The sequence below is a fragment of the Rhinolophus hipposideros genome, assembly GCF_964194185.1.
Source record: "Rhinolophus hipposideros genome assembly, chromosome: 12".
Lineage (NCBI taxonomy): Eukaryota > Metazoa > Chordata > Mammalia > Chiroptera > Rhinolophidae > Rhinolophus > Rhinolophus hipposideros.
Genome location: NC_138058.1, coordinates 41,731,256 through 41,746,128, shown reverse-complemented (window position 1 = coordinate 41,746,128; position 14,873 = coordinate 41,731,256). Strand labels below are relative to the sequence as shown.

At 37.2% G+C, this 14,873-nt stretch overlaps 1 protein-coding gene across 5 annotated transcripts in view; it reads right to left on the bottom strand.

The window, feature by feature from the left end:
• NRXN1 (neurexin 1) overlaps window positions 1-10,197 on the bottom strand; it is a 1,108,907-nt gene extending 1,098,710 nt beyond the window's left edge. For all 5 annotated transcript variants that reach the window (XM_081069306.1, XM_081069308.1, XM_081069310.1 and 2 more), the window contains exon 1: window positions 10,065-10,197. The gene's annotated coding sequence lies outside the window, so the exon portion shown is untranslated. The remainder of the gene's footprint in view (window positions 1-10,064) is intronic.
• Window positions 10,198-14,873: the final 4,676 nt, after the last annotated feature.

The window sequence follows — 14,873 nt, the reverse complement described above, 5'->3', positions numbered from 1 at the left end:
ATATATTTTGTGGATTGATTGTGCCCCCCAAAAAAGACATGTTGAAATTCTCACCTCCAGTATCTATGAATGTGAACTTATTTGGAAATCTTTGCATAGGTAATCAAGTTAAGACAAAGTCACACTGAATTAGGGTGGACCTACATCCAAAGACTATTGTACTTAGAGGAAGAAAGAGAGATCTGAAGACAGAGGAGACACAAGGAAGACAGCCACGTAAAGACAAAGACATTGGAGTGATGCAGCTATAAACCATGGAATACCAAAGAATGCTGGCAACCACTAGAAGATCTGAGAGAAACATGGAACACATTTTCTCTTTGAGTCTCAAGAAAGGACCGACCATGGTGATATTTTGATTTCAGACTTCTAGCCTCCTGAATTGTGAGGAAATAAATGTATGTTGTTTTAAACCACCTAGTTTGTGATTTGTCATGACAGCCATAGGAAAGTAATACAATATACATGATAGAAAGATTGAGAAAATATCAGTATGGAGAAAACTTGCATGCAAGGCAGTTTGCTAGATATACATATATATTTATATATATGTATATCTATATATGTATATATGTATATATACAAAACTTTAATCCATATAACAACTTTGGGAAGTAGATATTCATTTATTCACTCTCTCTCTCACTCTCTCTTTCTCATTCACTCTACTTATCCCTTGCCTCAACAAAATATGGCTTAGAGATGTTAATTGCCCCCAAACTCAAGGATTGCTTCTGGATGAAGTGAGGACCAGATCTGTCTAAGACTAAAGTCAATATTCCTGTTTACTATACCATTCGGTTACATTAGTTTTCAAAGAAAGAAAGCTATAAAATGTAACATAAAATTATTATTCTGGAGTCTTCTTTAATTTGTAAGAGATTGAAAATAGGGAGAGAAAAAAATACCATGATAGAGAAAGCAAGAATACATTGCCCAACTGAATGTATCTCAATACATTTTAGGTATATATAGGGCTTGGAGAGGCTATTAGGACTCGAAAAAGAAATATTGTAGTTTGCCAGTGATATAGTATCAGCAGTATTTTAAAAATAAACTTATTTAATATATGACATAATACAATATACAAAACATAAATTTAGAGCTTGAAGAATTTCAAAAGAGAACATACCCACGTAACCTTCATCAAGATAAACTAATAGAATATTGAACTCATTGCCCAGCAACTGTTGACTGCCTTTGTTGTGTTCTGAGGTTTATAAACTTTTAGAGGATTTTTCCAGTTGTTCTTGATGGGGCAATTAGTCTACATTAACCATTTTATCATAACTGGAAGTGAAACCTCAAAGATGTCCATTCTCTGTATTAAAGAAAATTCATGGCATGTCAAGGGAGGGATTTATAAACTACACTTTTGGAAAGATGCCAAGACAAGACTGTTCATATCAAGGCCTTCTTCTTCATTTAGTAGGCACAGAGTGTAGACTGGATTTACTCATGGAATAGATAGCTTTATGCCGAATTTCATCTCCTACCTGCAAATTAATCCCATGTGCAAACAGTCATGGTTTTCATTATGTTTTGTAAATTTTCAAATATTCTAAAGCGTGCAAATGAATCATAATAGACTGACATGTTACATCACTGTATACCTAGGTTAAGGTACATAGAACTATTTCCTGTAAAGTACAAATCATAAATGCATTTGACTTCAACATTAAAATAAACTTATTATATGACTTTATCATGATAATAAGTACATTGGACTTTATTAAAAAAGTATTCATCATCAATTGAGTAATAGGAGCATGCATTATCCCATTTTGTATTGCTTTATTCCTCAAAATAATCTAGGGAATGCTCACCATAAAATTTTAAATGTCTTTGTAAATATTATCTCTAAGATAGAGAGATCCTAAAAAGACCGAGTTCAGAGTTATAGACAGGACATTTTGAAATGTTCTACTGGTTGGTATTTTCTTGCAAGGCAACTGTTGCAAAACTATAGCATTTGTTTCCTGAGGAGAGTTATTTTGTCTGACTTGTTTGCCTCTGTTTCCTAAGGATCTCACACAGTGTCTGACATTTGGTAGGTACAATGTCAATATTTGTTTAATAAATAGGTAACAGAGAGAATGGCTAGAAAATATTTAAAATGAAAGACTAATATAAGTGAACATAGTATATAAATAAGAGTTCTAATGTTCCCTTATTAAATTGCCAAAAAGGCTTGACACAAAGGAAAAATTCCATATCCCTAAATATTAAGGAATTGCTAGAACTTTTAAAATTTATTTTGCTGAAATGAACTAGGCTTTTGTTATAAAACTTAGTTTTTGTTATCATTTTTCTGAGTTCTGTGAATTGTTCTAGCAAATTAATTGAACCCCAGCAGGGGGTCATTAGAACCTCCAATCTGTAGCTACTCAGAAGCATAAAGCCTGGGCTTTGGGTTAGACTCTGAAGTGTGAGTGGGGATGGGGGACAGTCTTGTAGGACTGAGCTCTTAACCTGTGAAATCTGATGCTATCCTTGAATAGTGTCAGAATTGACTTGAATTCTCGGACACTGAGAATTGTTTGTTGGTGTGGGGGGAAACCCTTACCTCAACATTGACACTGGCTCCAGGAACCCCATTCAGTTGGTGTCAGTGAAATGAGATTTGCTAAAATGGCTCTGGCTCATGGAAACATGTGGTTTTTGAAAAGGAAGGATTAAAGGGTGGGGGATGAGGAAATCTTTGATTCCTGGGTGACTACCTGTTCACCCATGGTAGGAAACTGCAGCTGTGCTATGATCAGTTACTGCAGGTAAAATGGCAAATGAAATTTAGAAATGGTGGTAGACCCAACGTCCAAGGAGTTGGCTCATTGGCTATATAAGGAAATACAAAATAAGAAGAAGAGTGCTAAATATACAACTCCCTGATTATCATTATTATCTATAATAGCCAAAAAGAAAATAAAAGAAAGTTCTGGGTCAGGCCCTAATGCTGAACCAAGTGCAGATTTGGTTCAGCCTGAGCTTCGGCCCTTAGCCTTACAGCCATCTAAAAAGACACAAATTATGCAGGAGCAACAGAAAGTACCTCTAAGACCTCTGGTCACAAAAAAGTAGTCAATGTAGGGGGAGGGCAAATTCAAGAAATGACTGAAACCGGAGGGTATAGTGTGAAAGAACGGACTCATTTTGTGGATTGGTATCACCAGTATCCTGAAGAACCTCTACTTAAAATGGATTGTAAGAGTAATCAGTTTGGGGGTTGTGTCTTCTGTTTTGAATGCTGCAAAGTGGAAAAGCTTGTCTGGGTCGATGCAGGACCTGAGGCTCACTATTGAACTATCACGGGATGGCTATACGTGACCCACACACACATTTTTTTCCAAGGGAACAGCAGACCTAGTGCACTGGATAAAAGGCACTATAAAGTGTGTTTTTCCTGAGAAGAGGAAAACTCCCCCCCATAGATGTTAAACAGAACATCCTAGATGAAGCAGCTGATATGGATGGTATACAAGATGTGGACTGACTTTGTGACAAACAGGATATTCACCCCCTGAATATGCCTGTTACCCAGGTGACCGTGAATGATGTGATTAAGGGGGCCCCTGTTGCATGGACAACTTATGTAATTTTACTGCTGCAAAATTGAACAACAGTTCCAGAAGCCTTATCAAATTTGCTGTCTCACCTTTCCCATATGGTTCTTACTGATACCAAGAACATTTAAGTACTTAAGTGAAAGGGGAGAGTTATAACACTTGTCCCAGAAGGGTGGAAATCTTTAGGTGGTTATTAGGAAATGAAATAAATAAAATGTACATTGATGAGGTTAAAACAAACATTTTAATACAGTACTACCTAAGGTTGGGCAGTCCAGAAAAATCTCCTGTTATTCCCTCAACATTAAAGAGCCCCAAAGAAGTCTGCTGGATGACCTAGTCTGGAGAAATTTTAGAAGCCTGAAGTCAAAAATTATGATAAGAAACCTGACCAACAATAGCTTGGGGCAGTGTTTAGGCCAATTGATAAAGATACAGATTTACACAAGAATCAGGGTCCCATGGCTCCACCCCTCTCTAGAGTAGGTAAAACAGGCAGGGTGTGGAGAACTTTCCAGCACTCCTTGAAATAGGATTCCCAGGAACTGTGCTAAGGCCCATTGTGAACTCCTGACTAGTGCTACAATTAGATTGAAAGAACATAAAAATGTGATGGCTAATAGGATTGTGAAAGTTGTAATATTTCAGCAGGCTTTATGTAAAGAACTGGTATCAACTTGACCTAAATATTTTATGGGAATAAATATTGTGGGAACACTTCCTCTTCCTAGTATTATAAAATGAAAACCTGTGAATGAAGTCCTCATAGAGGCTGCAATTGGGAACGTAGGAGTTGATGAGATTAAGGTAAAAGTTTGTAGGAGAATCAGAATATGCCAATAAGCATTATGTGTAATGGTTACATTTATTTTACCTGATTGTATTACGGGGATAGAAATTTTATCTGATTGGGGAACATTTCCCCTATCTAGTATTATAAAACAGAAGGCGAGCAAATTTGCTCTTCAAGCAATATTAATTGCACATGCTAAAAGGGAACCAGAAAGACTTGCTGAACACACACATTGTAGCATTGAAGCAGGAGTGCTGGTGGAAGCAGACCCTGTGCCATAGCCTTGTGTGGGCACAGACTGGGGCTTTTGGCAAGAGTCTGTGATCACCTCCTAGCGATAACTACTGAGACTTTAGACAAGAGAATTTCTATTTGAGGGGCATTTACTACCTTGCTATCTGACTTTATTAACTAAGGCTGCCTCTGAGACTGAAGGACATAAAATGATCTTGAAACCTAAAACACCCACTATGTCTTAGGTGATGTCAAAAGAATGCTCCAATAGTGACCAGAGAGTTCCATAATCACATGGACCTAGTTTATCCAGCATCCTGCTGCCTGGGAAATGCAGGGAGGAGATATTCATGAGCAGGAGCCTCTTTTCCCCTAGGACTGACATTGAAAGTGTATGAGGAGCTGCCCTATAAAGTGCCCTCAACTGACCAACAAAGAGCTACTTGGCTTGAGAATGGCAGTTCCCTGGTAAATGGACAAAATCCTATTTGGAAGGCCACCATTCTGATTGAAGAAGCTAAAATCACATCAGCCGGTGGGCTGCATTCCATGCTGTTTTCCCAGCAGCGAGGAACAAATTGAAAAATGGTAGAATTCCCTATGTTTGGGTTTTTACTAACTCATCGGCAGTGGCCAATGTCCTGGGCATAAGACAGGAGGACAATAAAACCTGGCCTATTAACAGGATGCCTGTATGGGGTACAACCCTATTAATATAGACAAGGGGCACAAGTACTAATTTTTCAGAAGAAGGATCTGAGGTTGGATTCCAAGCCTGCTGCCTACGGGCTCCAAGACATAGAATTCAAATGGACATTAATCAGTCACAGAGCAAATTATCCAAAGACTGGAGATTCCATTAGGACCATCACTGGAGCTAAGTCCACACAAAAGAAACACAGGTTGTGCTTTACAAGAGTTAAAAACAAACCTGCCCCCACACTTCTTGCATCTTACAGAAGATAAAGATAAACTTACCATTGTTCTTCTCTCCTCCTTTCCCCCCATACCAATGAGTTTTCATGAGAGCAGAAAGCACATATAAACCCTAGTCAGGGGATGGAGGAGGTCTCTTTTCCACTAACAATTAGAGCCCGCCACTCTGTCTGTGGGGTGGTCTTTGTTTTCTTACTTACTCTCTGCTATATAAACTTACTTTTATTTTAAACTCTATATCGGCTCACGTTTGAATTTTTTCCTGTGTGAAGCCAAGAACCCTCTTTTCCTGTAACACTATGAGAATTTGAGGGGTGCATTAAAGTAGAACCTGTCAGTGCCCATCAGAAATCCCTTCCAGGTTTGGAAGGTGACTGGAATCAGCAAGCAGGTATCTCCTTGTAGTCGACTGAGATGGCCACCTGGGTCCATGAAAGGAGGAGACGTTGGGGTATTGCAGCAATGCAGAGAGGGGCTGAATCTAGACCTATTCCTTTTGGACCCACCGAGGCACAAAATGCCAGTAAGAACTGTTCTCTCTGCTAACAAGAGACGTAGAGACTGCAGATGGGCACATGGCAGATTCCCCGGGAGAAAGGCCATGAACAGAACTGACAAGTGCGACTGATGCTGGTAGCTGTGGGGGTGGGTGGAGGGCTACAGATGGTTTTGACAGGAATAGACACTGAGTGTGGATGCACTTTTTCTTACCTGAGGGTACATGCAAACACTCAGTGCTATAAAAGAACCAGAACGAAAGAAAGTGCATCGGTTAGGATGGCAGCGCATCAATCCTTCAGACCAAGTAATATACGTTGTAGCCCATAATGTTCAACAATGGGCAGATAGATATCCTCCTCAGAGTCACACTTTGATCGTGAATTAGGACAGGCGATTATAACATTGGTTATCTAAAATGGGGGGGAGAGAAAGACATGAACATCTCGCTTACATGCCTTCATGAGTGTAAAGGTAAAGGACTGCTCCTGCTAGGTAGATTTGTCTGTTTTTCTGGTGGAGCTGGGGTAGAGAAGTTGGGGAAGGGACTTGTAAAATTTCTTTCTCACATCACCTCAACCTGATTTTTTCCTCCTACTTGATGCAGTCGTCATTGGACCAGGACTATAACGACATGGGCTGGATGCAGGGATCATTCCTAAGCAAGAAACTGTGGCTGTTTTTAACCTTTATGTCAGAATTTCTAAAGGTCTGATGGGTCAGGAAATGCCTTCACCCTATCAGTAACATAGGAGATAATGGTGAAAGCAGCTACATGGCCTGTTGGTAGAGAGAGCCCATCAGTTCTGCACCTATGTAACTTTACCCCAGGCGACAGAAAGGGACTGACGGGGAGGCATTTGCTAGACCAGCATTACCACCAGCAATTTAGACCCACGCAGTGGCCAAACCGAAAGTCCCTTCTGAAGGTGGAAAAGCTGTGGTATAAATGGACAGAAGGAAAAATAATAGCTGAGGGTATAGGAACCTGTAAATGAGCTATGTAATAAGGGAAATCCAACATAACATTAACACCTCAAAAGAGGTTCAGAGCAAGAGATGATATTATCTGTTAGCTCAATTATACTAGGTACCTGAAAGGGTGAAGCCATGTCTTACTGATACTACTCCTGCTTTTGGAACCTGACAAGATCAGTTGGTAAACTGAAAACCTGAGTGTCCTCTCCCGGAGAGACAGTTTCATACGATAAGATGATGGACTGGATAATTATTAATGACTGAATGAAATTCCAGGAATGTGCCAGCGTCTTCTGACTTATGTAATTCTTTTGCTGTGGGGGATCCATGTCCAAAGACCAGGGGGTTGACTGCAATACTGTGATTTATAAGATACTTGGTCTTCATCCATAGTTCCTGGCTCACAGCTTCTCAAACCCTAGGACTTTCCTAATTGGGAGAGTAATCAAGGCATCTTTACTTTTGTGAATGAAGGTGACTTTAGGACCACACCCAATAGAGGGGGCCAGTTGCCAGGAGAACCAACTGGGTGACTAGAGCTTTGGAATTTTCAGTCCCACCACCCACTGACCTCCAAGGCAGGGAGAGGCCCTGGAGATTGAGTTCAACTGAGTGACTTAATCATTAGTATGTAATGGAGCTTCTATAAAAACTTTGGAGGACAGTTCTTTAGTCTTTCTACTTCAGAGAGATTTCACACTGGGGAAACAAAACACTTCCAAGTGCCACCATGCTGGGCCCAAACTCCGCAAGGACAGAAGCTCCTTGGCTCCAGAACTTGCCCTATGTATCTCTTCATATACCTGTTGATTCATATCTTTTAATATCCTTTGTAAAAAATAAAATTGGTAATCGTGTGAGTAAATGGGTTTTCCCCAGTTTTGTGAGCCATTCTAACAAATCAGTTGAACTCAAGAAGAGGATGGTTGGACCCTCCAATATGTAGCCTGTCAAACATAAGCATAGGGCCTGGGCTTAAGCTGGCCTCTGAAGTGTGTGTGTGTGTGTGTGTGTGTGTGTGTGTGTGTGTGTGTGTGTGTTGAGGGTGGGCAAGGGTGCTTATCCTGGGGAATCTGATGCTGTCTTCAGGTAGATAATGTCAAAATTGCATTGAATTCTCTGATATCCTATTTATGTTCAATAATTGTTTGTTGCAATCGGGGAACTCTTCCTCCATGTTGGAATTGGGTTGGAGAACCGCATTCATGCAGCAACTTAATGGAACCAGCAAAAGTCTTGAAAACTTACTGTAGTACTCTTTCATTTTTTGAAAAAGCGTTTCAAATAATAGAACTGTGAAGTTCAAATGACCTCAAATAGTCTTCCCGCTCTATTCTCCACCATTGTGTAGGACAATAACATAACCACTTTAATAAAGTATCAACTTAAATTTGTAATGTGTTTGGAAATTCTACTATATAAAACTGATGCAATTCAGGGCCTCATAATCCTTATAATATAAAAAATAAAAATAAAATAAAAATATCCTTTAGCTCCCAAACCTAAAACTTCCCCACTAACATTAGAATGCGAATGTATTTTTGAAAGTGACAACTATGAGGATATTTTGTATACAGACAAAACAATCTCATAGAAAAAGAATTAAACAATGCACATGTTACGGACATTAAAAGCACCTGAGTCATGTTTCCAGAGATACTCTCTATTAACATATTGGCGAACATCTCCAGTAGTAATTGTGTTCATTTACATTTGCTCTTTTTCTTTTGAAGCCTTTTAAAAAATTATCACCAACATGTTGTGCTGTCATCAGTCCCTTTTTCCACTTCGACAATTAACCAAACCCTGGTTCCTTTAACTGTGATCAAAAGGCTAACATTAAGTTTATGTTTCAGATTTCTTATTATTTTTTTTTATTTCTCAAATCTATGCCAGGTTTGAACAATTTTCAAAAGAGCCCTGCAATGTGTAGGTTTTAAACAAGCTGTTTTAGTCTAATGAAGACAATAGTGAAACTCTGCAATAGTGCAAGAACCAGTATGACAAAATCTGCTTCTATGAATAATATGTCACAACAAATACTTAGTAAGCAATCAAATACTTGGCTTGGGTTTCTTCTTGGTCATGGGACTTCAAAAGCATTTTCTTTAGAGAAACTCTTTCATAAACAGATGTAATAATAACAATAAAATAGAACAAAATAATAGCCAAAAAATAAAGTATTAGTCTTTGAGGAAAACTATTATTGAATCAACACAGTATTTTTCACTTTATTCCCAAACCTGGATACAGGCATTCCAGTTCAGTATGATTTTTTTCTTTATGCATCCTCCCCCCACCTCATTTCATTTTTAGTACATTAGCTAGTTAATTTAAAAATATATATTAACCAAATCATATATTTTAGGGCACTTAATCTAGGAAAGTGGAAGTTTATTTTAGGAAAACATAACAGACCTGATTATTTTGGGGAACATGATTGGGACTACCTGCAAGCAGAAACATATTTACCAATGAGATGTAATTGGAGGGAAACAACTTATCGCGTTTGGATGTCTATGTACTTTAAAATAACTGGGGCAACTCCATTCAGCACAGTGCCGAGACATAGAGCCAGAACCAGGGTGAGATATTTGCCTTTGGTCCAAAAATTAGGGGAGGGTGCTGAAAAACTCAGTAATCAAGATAAACAATATTTTAATGTACAATTAAAAATAAAATCTATCCCAAAATATCCATAGTGAACAAAAAATAAAACTGTAAATACTATGGAATTTTAATTTATTTCTTTTAAGTATTATTTTACTTCAGTTTCAGTGTGGCTTGGCACAGCATTGTATCCTGCTTTTATTATTTATTTTCTATCACGTAATCACCCCTGAATTTTTACACCCAAGACAAGTGCCTTATTCAGCTTACCCCAGCTTTGGTCCAACATTGAAGGCTTTCTTTTGACACTATAGAAAGATGTTAACAGTTTCAGAAAATACAGTGGAAATTCAAGCTACCTAGTCTTTTCCCTCTCAGTTGTACTTCATGAGAGGATTTAGGATCTTTATGCAGAGCATCTCAAATTCTAAAACTGAAAATTATTTACTTACAGATATCCATGATCATCATGCACCCGTCTTGAACCAGATTCTGATTGAATATGTGTAAGGGAGGGTCTAGAAATCTAGTATTTTATAACAAATACTAAGTGATACTGTTTCCTGTTGTCCGAGAACTATTCTTGGAAAAACACTTGGGTAGACCAACAGCTACTCACTATTGCTTGTATCTATTGGCAGAGGAAAGTGTGCTAAGGGGAACTATTTGGTAAAAAAAAATGGCCAGAGACTGCGCCTGGTTCTATTTAAAACAATGCCAGAACCATTTTAAAAAGTTGGCATTTTTATATCTCTTTAAGTTTTCATGGAACTTTCACAGCAAGTGACTTTTATTAGATTATGCAGTTTGGAAATTTAGATTAGAATATATTTGATATGCTAAAGATGACAAGAATTGGTGAATGCTATGCTTAGGTGATTGAGACTTTAATTTTATTTACCTTGTGGGAAATTTATCATTTCAACTATTTTACACTTAAAAATATTATACCTGAGTAAGAATTACATTCAATAAATCATACAATGTATAATAGGTCCATATGCTTATAAATAAACCTACAGATTCTTACAATGAGAGCATTAATATTTTTTTTATAATCTCATGAAAAATTAATGTAGGTTTTCTAATTTCTACCTCTTTTCATATTGTGTCAGCTTATTAGTGTTTATGATAATCATGTTCCAGCAACTACACATATTGAAATCACCTTGGCTGTTCAATAAAATCCAGATTCCTGGGCCAGTCCAATAGTGAAACGGATTGGAATTTTATGAGAGCAGCCCAGAAATTAAATTTTTAACTTTCACCATCCCCCCTATATAATTCTGTTGTATCCTAAACCTGAGTACCACCAGGTGATAATCCTTCTGTTTGTGATATATACAGAGGTTTCCCAAAAAATATAGACACATTTTAAGAAAGGAAAAAACAGTTTTCAAATTGTAACACAATGAATGACGCTATCATTCATTTGATCAATGCCATCTTTTGAGCGAATGTCATACTATACATTGCTACTGTATTTAATTCAACTTTGAAAAATAATACATAGGTAACATCTAAAATGTGAACATTTTTTGGCATCCCCAGTATATGTACTATATATAAGGTTTTGGTGTAGTAATTTGGTGGGACGAGCCAGTCTTCCAAGGAGCTCTCTCATTTCCCAATTAGCCTCCAAATGCAGAGGAACATATTACTACTCTTCCATATGTTATAAACAGCAAAATAATGAAATAGCATGATTAATAACAAGAGTAGTGGCTGAGCAAAAACAGTAGTTTGGATTTCTCTCTGATGCTTTTTCTGGGGAGTTTATGGTTTATGTTATAGCCTATGTCCGTAAGTGTACTTATGGGCATGAGAGCTGACATACAGAGCCAGACTAGTAATCATCTGGCTGTATATATAACAGCACTCCTGCTCTAGAAATGTACCTACCAGAAAGTACAGAAAGGGTATGTTCTCAATTTTTGTATTATCAGCATCAATTACTTATTAATTTACTTCCTGAAACTAAAATATTTAAATTTTGGTCTATGTAACCAACACAAGACAACAAGTTCCATGAGTGCACTGTCATCCATGGATGACACAGAGGAGCACTTCTGTTCACGTATATATTCGTATGCTCCATATCACCCCTCCTTCCCTCCATATCACTGATTCTCTGTATTTCTCTCTCTCTCTCTCTCTCTCTCTCTCTCTCTCTCTCTCTCTCTCTCTCTCTCTCTCTCTCTCTCCATCCATCTTCCTCAACTTTGACTGTGCCCTCAATCCCTATCTCTTCCAAATTAAAGATTTATGATTTATTAGTTGACTTCACACATACAATTGAATGCATTTAACAGACTTTCTAATGACAAAGCTTCCCACTAACTTCAGTTAAAAAGCATAATCAACGTCAATAAATACCATTAATCCAAAGTCACAAATCCAAGAACTAAGGTCTTTCCCTGTGAAATTAAAGTCTAGAAAAATCAGCTACTTATTACACCCACTCAAAGTCCCATTTGAAAATAAAAGCCTCTGTAGTTAAGGCAACAAGAACACTGATAAATATTTCTTAATAGTCCTTGCACAGTTTTATCAGGAAGCACATTGTCTTTATGCTATTAAAATTCTTATTACTCTATTGAAGAGGCTTAACAACATAAAAGTAGTAAGAGGACAGATCTAGCACACAGGAGCTTGAGGAACAAAATAAATGATGTCACATAATGCTAGTCCTTCATGGATGATAAAGGAATATAAATGACAGCAGAGAAGAGTCACCATATTTCCATCTCACTTTCCTCAATTTAAGTATTGGTGGCAATTCACTAATTGTCTCATAAAAGTTTCTTATTATGAAATATACAATTATTTATGAGGACATATCATCATAAATTATTTATAAAGATACTTAGGACATTTGATCACCAGACATGTAGGAAACATATTTAGCCTAATGCATAAATATGGACATATGAGTGATATTTTTTTTTAATTGTTCAACCTTCTATCCCAGGAATTTTAGTTACTGTTCTAGATGAGAGATTAACTTCTGAGCCATAGAAACTAGCCCACATTTCAGTGCCATCATTAATTTCTGTATATCACTGATATTAGGTAGCCTTCTGAATAGTATTCAGAGGGGAAGCTCAGTGATTCTGAAAATGTCCATTAGCCACTGTTACTTGGGTTATCTTGTCAGACAGCTTAAAGGATAACTTGGGCTCTCCATCCCCAAAATAAGACTGACTTTCTCTGTTTAAACCATGCTTCAGTTTCAAAAAATGCACATTGATTTACTTTAAGAAAAGAATTATTATTTAAATTGAGATCCATGCAAAAATATGACTAAAACCTCTATGTTCCTTCTTTCAACTTCAGCAATTATTAATTCATGGACAATCTTATTCGTTGTGAGAAATTTCTGCATTACAGTTTCCTACACTCTGGCTTTTACAAATTGCATCTCGTGGTTTAATGTAACATGCTTCAGTCTCCCCTACATTTCATATAAATTAGAGGTGAGATCTAGAGACTTGATTAGATTGAAGTTAGGAGGTTTGGGGAATACTGCTTTCTGGAATGCATTATGTATTTTATTCAAGAGCTGTTTGTCTTTCTTTGGGTAATGTTAAGAATTGATGATCATTATTTAAATCTATTATTTAATTAGAGGTTATAAAATAGTGATATTCTAATTCATTCAATCCTTGTTAATTTATTAACTGAAATAGTCCTATAAAGAGTAACTTTATTTTATCAACTATTTGGTTACCCTGAGTCATAGTTCGTATAGAAAAAGCTGGACAAATGCCTGTTTCCTTTATTTTCCTGTGTTTAAAATAGTGGTTTTACTTCTACCACCCAAATGTCAACAATGTGTTATTTTTGCTTGCTTGAATTTTGTTTGTGTGCAATATCTTTATGATTCATGCATTTAAATATTTTAATGGATTTGGGTCCATGGCTGTTATTATGCTAATTGATGTTCAAATTTTGTCTTCTTTGGCTACTGACAGTCTATTTAGGTTGGTTTTCAATTACTTCCTGACAACATTGGCATGATTTGTGAGTTTCCTTGCTCCATAAGCTTTATATGTAATATTTTTAGCAAGCGATGGTGATAGCCAATATGTTATTTCATTTCAGGTAAAGGAATGGCAATATTCTAATTCTAGAGTATTCAAGAAGGGTGATATTCTACTTTTATCCTTCTTTCTTCATGTATTAGATGAAGAAATACACTCGCCATCAACTCTTTGGATATCTTGATGTGTAGTTTGTAGTGGAAAGGCAGAATAAATATTTTTAAGAATATCTTCTTATTTATTGATATTTTAGAATATTGATGGGCTCTCTAGAAAAGGTCCCATAAGTGACTGTGGGAGAGTAAATTATTGACATTAATTCTTCATCCTATCTGTGTCTACACAGATGATGGAGACACAGATGATGTGTCTCCAACATGCAGATGAACTGTAGGTAATTCAACAGATCTCAAATGATAAGGTTTGGGTTCTTTTCAGTCTTTTGCTGTTACAATACAGCTATAGGTCCTCGCTGTTACTTTTCAATTCATGTTTAGTGGGAACAGAGTGTGCTTCCCTTTCTTTGGGGTCAGTCATGAGACTTTGGCTAAAGGCATGTTAGCAGCCATGAAGCAATAAACAGCTTGACATGTGCTTGTTTGGTTTGGCTTTCTTTCTGGCCTTCTGTCATTATCACAAGAGGAACATATTTGCTCCTGACCCAAGGAAGATAACAGAAATGCAGGCGGGAACTGGACCCCTTCTGCTGCTTGGAGTCAAGCCCAGGCAAACCCAACTAGAGAAGCTGACCTCCAGGAGACCTCAGACCCTGAGGAAGAATCCAGGATTTTGGCTTAAACCACAGCGTTTTGGGATGGTTCATTTCACAAGATTATTGGTAATAAATGACTGATACAGTGACCCGTGAGAATTTTGTAGTATTATGAACTGATAGATCTTAAGAGGTTTGCTATGTTACAATCCGCTTATTTTATTATTAGAATATTAGTGAATGTCTCACTTTTATCCAGTAGGAGGAGTCTCTTCAAATTGCCTCCTAAATCTGTTTGATCTAACAGTAATAGTCTTTGATAACTTTATTGTTTTCAGTTATAACTTGATTTCTCTAGCTCACTTGTACATTTCCTTCCTTCCTGCCCCAGGCCTGGATCAGCCATGAACCTAAGAAGCCTGTGTCCTTTTAATGTGAAATGTTACTTATACACAACAATGTTGGTGCTAGAGATGCTGTTAGTATTATTTTAATCAGTTTCTAAA